This window comes from Sceloporus undulatus, chromosome 9, assembly GCF_019175285.1.
Source record: "Sceloporus undulatus isolate JIND9_A2432 ecotype Alabama chromosome 9, SceUnd_v1.1, whole genome shotgun sequence".
NCBI classification, from domain to species: domain Eukaryota; kingdom Metazoa; phylum Chordata; class Lepidosauria; order Squamata; family Phrynosomatidae; genus Sceloporus; species Sceloporus undulatus.
This window is the reverse complement of record NC_056530.1, coordinates 21,083,072-21,091,723: the sequence shown is the minus strand read 5'-3', so window position 1 is coordinate 21,091,723 and position 8,652 is coordinate 21,083,072. Positions and strand designations below refer to the sequence as shown.

At 45.8% G+C, this 8,652-nt stretch overlaps 1 pseudogene; it reads right to left on the bottom strand.

Annotated features, from left to right (window-relative positions):
• Positions 1-619: 619 nt before the first annotated feature.
• On the bottom strand, positions 620-8,261 carry LOC121915541 (annotated as a pseudogene).
• Positions 8,262-8,652: the final 391 nt, after the last annotated feature.

Here is an 8,652-nt window from a genome sequence, read left to right as displayed (position 1 = left end):
AAGGCTTTCATGGCCGGCATCCATAGTTTCTTGTGGGTTTTTTGGGCAACGTGGCCATATATATACTGTGTGACCTAGTTAGGGAGGAGTGATTCCATGTTAATCTGTGTATTGTTCTGTTCTGTTGTCGAATGGCAAGGCCTCAGGGTGGGAGGTTATGCAAAGAGGATTTGTGTCTGTTAGATACCATTGTTCGCTGCTAGAACATGGCCACATAGCCCGAAAATCCCACAAAAAACTATGGATGCCGGCCATGAAAGCCTTCGACTTCACATTGTTCATTGTTTTCTCAAATGTTGTCCAAGGAGGTATTTAGTACCTGCTTGTGAAGCACATTCTCCCCAGCTGCACAAATCTAACTGGATTATGGACAAGTACATCTTTTCACCACAGTGATGGGCTTTTGGCATCCATGGAGCAGGCTTTAACCTCCAAATGTAAGTCCTTCCACCATCTTGTCTTGCCCCACCACTTGCCCCAAGACATTTGTTGTGTGCCTCCAATTCATTTCTGGCTTATGGTAACCCTAAAGCAAACCTATAACAAGGTTTTCTGGACTGAGAGTGTATGACTCACTCAATGTCACCCAATGGGTTTTCATGTGTATCCTAGTCTCCATAGTCCTAGTCAATGCTCAAACCATTGCTCCACACTTACTCTCCCCCCAAGACATACCTGCTGAGAAAGGCATAAAAGCTTCCACTTTCTTAAAGCCACCTTGGCTGTCCAGGAATCTCCCAGGGTCAAACTTTTCTGGGTTGGCATGGTGTTCGAGGTCAAAATGTACAGTATTGAGCAAGGCGTAGACATAGGTCCCCTGAGAGAGAAGAAGTACAAGAGGGAGGGCGAAAAGAAGAGACTATTGGCGTGAGATGAACAAAACCAGCAAAGGTGCCAGGCAGTGCTTCTGAGCTTTTGTGTGACCTGATGGAGGTTCAACTTGTTACGGTTACTTAAAGCCTGTTGCACCACCATGCCAGGAAAAACAGCACAAGCCTGTCATAGAACAGTGTTTGAATCAAAGGTAAAATTTACAATACATGTTACAGTGTCAGGCTCTCATTTGATAAATTCTCCATAGGTTTTCATTACAGTTCAATCTGCAAGACCCCCAGGTTTGTCTTACCTTGGGAATGACGAATCCCCTGAACTGGGTGTCTCGAGTTACAGCATGTGGCAAACTCATGGGTAGCACATCACTGAACCTCTGGATTTCATGCAGCACAGCGTCAGTGTATGGCATTTTGTTCCGGTCCTCGGTGTTTGGGATTCGATCTTGCCCAATCACGCGATCAATTTCCTCATGGACTTTTTCTTTAGGAAGAGATGACAACCATTAAGCATCTTTTCAAAACCAATACAGAACATGCTTTCAGTTCTCTCCAGATACCCCTTGGCTGGAATTAAGTGGTAGGGACTGTGGTTGGGAAAACCAAGTTTGAGCATTTGTTTGTTTGTTTGTATAAATGAGGATGCTGCATCCCTTGACAATTTTCATTTGTTGGAATCCACCAAACAGAAAGTAGCAGCCAAGTGGTCAAAGATATGAAGAGTTGAAGATCTGGTGTCATATATTTGTCCTCAGACGATGACATAGAGCTTCCAGATCTCAAGGTCTTTGGGTCATGTCTCTACTCTCTTGTCCTCAGAATGAAAGGGAGGAATTTCAGGTTGAGAGCACTGCCTTGACAAGTGTGTGCGCGCATGTGTGTTTGTTAAACTTTCTGGTTGGCATCCCATTGAGCAGTTATGGTAAGCTAGACTTATTCATAACTGTTTCATATTTATTTGTACAATCATGGCACTATTGCCATGAGCACAAGTTGTTGTTTTAGTTGTTGTTGTTGTGTGCCTTCAAGTCATTTCTGACTTATGGCAACCGTAACGTTGACCCTATCATGGGGTTCTTTTGGCAAGATTTGTTCAGAGGAGGTTTGCCATTGCCTTCCCCTGAGGCTGAGAGCATGTGACAGGCCCAAGGTCACCCAGTGGGTTTCTTGGCTTGGAGAGGAATTGATTCCCTGGACACCACTATGCCACACTGGCTCGTGAGCACAAATGCCCACATTCAAACCTACCTTAACAGCTAGCAGCCATACTGTGTGATGGATGTCTGTCCTGCTGGCATTCGAGGTGAAGCAGGATGACATTTGCAGCCCCTTGCTGCCAGTGATCTGAAGTGTGACCATCCGAAGCAGGGCCCCTGTTGCAACTCCTCATTGCAGTGCAGATCGGTGGTGCAAAGCAGCTGGAAATGTCATCCTGGTGCACCTTGATCACCAGCAGAACAGATCTCCATTGCTCAGAGCAGTTTCTAGGTTTGAGGAGTCTAGTCAGGAGACAATATGCAATTATAATTCATAACCAGGTTTGTGATGTAGGATCTCTGCCGATGTTTTTTATTTGCTTGGCATGCACCATGGAGCTGTGATTGATCCTTGGTGACACAACGAGGGCTTGCCCTCTGTGGCATCACAAGGAAGGAGTCATGCCTGGGTCTTAGGTTTTGATCTTGAAAGGCCCAGGGATAATCCTGGCCTACACACCTAGAATCATAGATCATAGTCCATAGAGTTGGAAGAGATCACGAAGGCCATCTTGTCTAACCTTGTGCTATGCAGGAACACACAATGAAAGCAAGTCACAACAGATGGCCATCCAGTCTCTGTTCTGAAATTAAACCCAGATCTATACGCAGATGACATGGGGAAAGCCAACTAGTTTGTGATACATGAACACATCACACCTTGGAAGCCCCCCTGGAGAAAATGGAATACCCAGAGTTTCAAAACATTTTATCGGCCACATCTATAGGTAGGGAAGCACCAAAGTCTCTCTACTGGGGTGGATATAGAGCCCTTTCTCCTGTTACCTTGATCTCTGGGGTGCTTCAGCAGGAGCAGGAATCCATATCTCAGGGTGGTACTGATTGTCTCTGTCCCAGCAAAGAAGAGATTGAAGGCATTCATGATCAGATTCTCCATGGTAAATTCGGTATGGGGTCATGTTTTTCTACCAAGAATCAAGGTAAAGGCGAAAGAAGGAGAGGTTACATTGATGGAAGAAGCAAGAAGAAATCATTAGGGGTAATCCTCAATGGGATGTTAACCTGGTACGGCTGGATGATCAATAGCACAACTGGAGCAAAAATGCCAGTGTTGAGGACGCATACTACTTCAGGTACATACACTTCTACTGTGATAATTATCCTATAAACTGAAATAAAAATCCTGGAGGAAGATGGAGCTGTAAATATTGCTTCTTCCCCTCATCTTTCCCAAAGGTTACTTCTAAGGATGCATCACACTGTAGACATTTGACATCACTTGGCTGCCATGGCTTCCATCCTGAGAATCTTGGGATTTTACGGCAGCTTTAGCTTTCTCCGCCATAGAGTGCTGGTGCCGTACAGAACTACAATCCCAGGGTTTTATAGACGGAGCTGCGGCACTTAAGTAGTGTCCATTGCATTATCTGCCATGTAGAAGCATCCTAAAATCCCTTATGCTTGCTTTTCCTCATTTCCCCAAAGCCTAACACCAGGTGACAACAGCCCTGCATCTCTGGCCACCGGAACTTCCCCCGAATAGCTTCTGGAACATCTGGAAAGCTACCAGTTGCACCTCTTTGCTGCCATCCTCTCTGCTGCCCCCTCCTGTCAGTGTCAACACACTGGTGAAACATTAGTCTCCATCCATGTAAAACAGTCTGTCAGCCATTACCTTTCTATCTTCTTAGCTAAGAAGCAGTCAATTAAATTCTGGGGGCAGAGGGATCCAGCGAAGCCTCCTGCATCTTGATCCTTTCCACGATGAAGCTGATAATCGCCTGGGAGCATTTGCTTCCTGTATGGTGAGCTCCGGGGAGCTTCTCAAGAACTCGGGGAACATATTATACAGCTGTATTTTTGCAGGGATGGGAGGGAAAAGAAAGGCAACTTGTGAGTCATAGGCTTTCTTCAACGTCTCCAAAGGGCAGGTTTGCCTGGAAACTGTACCCTTAACTTCTGGACAGTGTGCTGTCATATGCGCACAAGAAGTCAAACATTGCATCATTCCAGGCTGACCTGGTGCAATCAGTAAAATGATGCGCTCCTTACAATATTGGCAGGAATTAACCCAGGGACTTAGGTCTTTGTAAGCAGACCTATGTCTGCGGAAAATAAAAGAAGCAGTTTGCAGTTTCCCTATTAGCAGTGGGTGCTGTCTTGTTACTGGGTTGAGGGGGCAGTGGCAGCAAAGTAACTGTGGTGTATTGGGATTCATGCAACTTAGGACTGACCATAACAGGACCCAATTGCAGCAGGACCAATGCACACTGGGACATCCTTGGCTAGGAATACCCAATGATGTACTGGTAGACAACCGATGTTTATCAAACACCCTTGCCAGGTCCCCATTACACATCCTGCACCATCCCTAACAGGTTCCTGAGCATTTCTGCTATTATACCCAAGTATGTGTAAGTGATGCAGCATAGACCGCAATACAAAATCTGGCCCATAACCAAGATCATGCAAGTCCTTCCAATCAAAGAAGAATTCTGGGGTAGATCAGAGAAACAAATGGGGACACTAGGCAGTTGATGGTGTTGGGCTGGATCTCGCCCTCCCTTCACCATTTTAGACTGACTCCCAAAAGGATTGGCTAATATGGCTTAACAGTTGAGGATCTGGGATTAAATCCCGAGGATCCAGAGTACGAAAAATCTAAGATCAATACAAATTTTATAGAAGGGAACAACAAAGCTAGAATCTGGGACACAGGAATCCCACTCTCACCGCTGCCTGCGGGGAGCTGGTGACCCGGAAACGTTCGTTATCAGCTTGTTCAACTGGAATTGGATGTCGTCTAGTCAAACCGATTCCCCAAGACAATGGAGCAGATGACGTTGGGACTGCGCGGCTTAATGAGATGGGGTCAAAGCATCCCTAAGCAGAGTGAAGGTGAGAAAAAAGCTGTCAGCTTTCAAAGCTCCAGTGGCTTCTTCATCAGGCAAATGACAGTTAGTCACAGGCTTGCATTTTCTCAAAGGGTGTTGTTTGTGTTGTTCTGCTGGCGGAGGCCTGATGAGAAGCCGGTGTTTTAAAGCCGCATCATGTATTTGTGCATTTGAAGTTATTGTACTTTGCTGTATGGTCAACAGGGCTACCCTGAATAGATTTGTTGGAATCTGTCAGGACCATAGAGAAGTCCTTCAAAACCTATATTAAAGCCTTCAGGGGGACAACCAGCATGGAGCTACCAGAATATTACCAGATTGCTTGAGGGAGAGGGGAAACTTGAGCCTATGCTTACCATGAGTTTTGTGGAGTTCCTGCACAAGCACTGGGCCCCTCCTGGATTCCCTTCATTGGATCTTTTCCCATCCCAAAGTTCGTAAGGTGCTGAAGTGAACCGGCGGAGCTGCCTCATCTCTCTCCATTGAAATACACCCCCTGGCAGAGAGAAACAAACCAAAGCTTGAAAAGGGTACATCTCCACATTCCAGACCCCGAACTGTTGCATGATGGGTCAGATAAAGTGGAATCAAGTCCTGTAACTGTATGTAACAGACCTGAAAGGTCCCCTGGCATGATTTTCACTCTCTCTTTTGGTCCAAGTCCTTCCATCTCAGGATAGTCCCATTCACTCTTTCCCATAATGGTATGATCCCTCACCATGCTCATGGAAGTCCTTGAGAAGGCTGGCAACTCTGCCCGCGTCACCGAACTCCTCCGCCTGGTCCACCAAGGCTCCTTCCTGCTGTGTACCCACAATATGACAACCGTACGCAGCCCCAGTACACCGTAAACCTGGGCCTACACCCTCCCTCATCTGCCAAGAAAAGCCAAAACCCGCCCTCTTCAGTTACATCTGGGAATGGGAATGTTTCATCCCCTCTCCTCCTGCCATGCTCACTCATGCTCAAGCAGAGCCAACCTTTCTTTCCCCTTTTTCTATGAAGAACATTGTTTCAATGTGGATGATGAGGAATCCTCTGCCCGCCTGTTTTTTTTCCTATTCTTTAAAAACATCCCATTTTTTTCTTCCCAACTTTCCCTCTTTGTCCTTAGCTTACTTCAAATGCAGCAAACGAGTTCAAGTGCAAAAGACCATGAACTTAGCGCGGTGAAAGGAGAGGATGAGATGAAATCTTGCTCTTTTCCAACAGATTTTCAGGCCAAAAGGAAACTGCTTCTCTTCCTTCTTAATGGCTTTGCCTCAGAACCCGACTTGATGTTTGCTTGGCTATTAAATACTCGTAATCTTTCCTTTCCTGTTCTTAAACATGACTAGTATCTTATTTTTATCCCCAACTATCTAAGGCTACACACTTTGCCATTTAGTGAAGCCATGATAGTGTTGTGTGCCTCCAAGCCGTTTTGGACTTATGGCGAACCTAAGGTGAACCTATCACAGGGGTTTCTTGGCAAGATTGGCTGAGAGAGTGTGACTTGCCCAGGGTCACCCAATGGGTTTCATGGCTGAGCTGGGAATTGAAACCTGTCTCCAGAGTCACAGTCCAACACTCCAACCACTATGCCATGTTGGCTCATGAAGCCACTATATGCTAACTAAAAAAAGGAACTTAAACAGTGGGACTACATAGGGTGAAAATTACAACAACATGGGGGAAATTATAACAACATGATCACTCCATAGTGCTCTGGCTTAAGGTTAGAAAAATAGTTAATTTCTATTAGAGTTTGTCATTTCTAAACATAATGCTTTTACTTTTCTGTTTCTTAAAAATAGCAAAAACAATCACTTGTGATGAACTGAGCTGTGCCCATTAAAATTTATGCTAGCAATTTCTTCTTCAGTTAGTTTCAAAGGTGCAACAGAATACCTTTACATCTCCTAATGGAGAAAAGAGTAAAGTTATTAATCCATTTATTACAAGTCGTAGTTCTACAAAGAGATAGTTCCAGGTTTGTTATTGAGGGAGACTTGACCACAAGGCCTTCTTCTCCAGTTGTCACAGAGATGGAACCAGGATCCCATAGGAAGAGAAAGATGGGATATAAACAAAACAAAACACTGGAAGACCCTTAGACCCTTCCATGGATGCTTCCCCTGCAAGTCTTTCTGCTTCCACTTTCCCACTGGCCAGGTTATTGTTGTCCTTATTGTTGTTGCTGCTGCTATTATTAGTATTGGCTGATATCCTGCATTGCAGTCTACATTTCGTAATTTCACAAATCCACGCGAGCCTGAGCCCTTTCACACAACACATTATAGCACTGTTATTCTACTTTAACTGCTTTGGCAACACCCAAAGGAAACCCCTGTTGTTTGGGGTTTGTTGGCTCTCTGCATGAGGATCCTAAACACAGATTCTATAACTACATAGGATGCTGCCATGCCAGTTAAAGTGGAATCATAGCGCTATAACTGTGTAGTGTGAAAGTATCCCCTATCTAAGTCTACTTCCAAGTTCTCCTTGACCATCAATGAAGAAAGATGAGGGAACTGGGACTCACCTTTGCCAGGGACTTCATCAGATCCTTTCGGTCCAGTTGGAAAAAATTGCCCAGGATGGGGAGCGGGGTGGGTCCTGGGGGGGTGGATCAACCAGCATGTGTAGCTACCAAGACATATTTACAGATTGCTTGAGGGAGAGGGGAAACTTGAGGCATATGCTTACCATGGTTTTGTGGAAGTTCCTCACCAAAGCACTGGGCCTCCTCTGGATTCGCTTTTCACATGATCGTTCCCCAACCCAAGTTCCTAAGTTGCTGAGAGTGAACCGGCGGAGCTGCCTCCCATCGCCTCCCCATGGAACATACAACCCCTGGCAGATATAACACAAAACCAAAGCATTGAAAAGGGGACATCTCCATCCTGCAGACTCCCAGTACAAGAAACGGCATGATGGAGATCATGCTAAAGTGGAATCAAAGTCCTGTAACTGTATTGTGAACAGACCTGAAAGGGTCTGGCAGATTTTCACATCTCTCGGTTTGGTCCAAGTCCTTCCCATCTCAGGATAGTACCATTCCTCTTTCCACATATGTATGAGTCCCTCACCCGCTCCTGGACGTCCTTGGCGAAGGCTGGCAGCTGCCCGCGTCACCGAACTCCTCCGCCGGTCCACCAAGGCCTCCTTCACTGCTGTGAGCCACAACAAGATGTACAACCGGACGCACGCCCCCAGGGGTTTACACCCTGTAAACACTGGGCCCTACACCTCCCTCATCTGCCAAGAAAAAGCCACAACGCCCTCTGCAAGTTACATCTGGGAAGTGGGGAATGTTCAGCCCCTTCCTCCACTGCCATGCTCACTCAGTGCTCACGGCAGCGCCAAACCTTTCCCCTCTTTTCTATGAAGAACATGTGTTTCCAATGTTGGAAGGATGAGGAATCCCTCTGCCCTCCTGTTTTTTCCTATTGCTTTAAAAACATCCAGTTTAGTTTTGTTCTTCCCAACTTTCCCTCTTGTCCTTAGCTTACTTCAAATGCAGCAACCTGAGTCAACGTGCAAAAGCACTCAATGAACCTTGAGTCAGCGTAGAAAGGAGAGGAAGAGATGAAAATCTTGCTCTTGCCAACAGATTCAGGGCAAAAGGAAACTGCGTCTGCTTAATACTGTGGGCTATCAGAACCCGCCTTGCTGTTGCTTGGCTATTAAATGCCAGTATGCTTTCCTTTCGGGTTTAAAACCACTGAC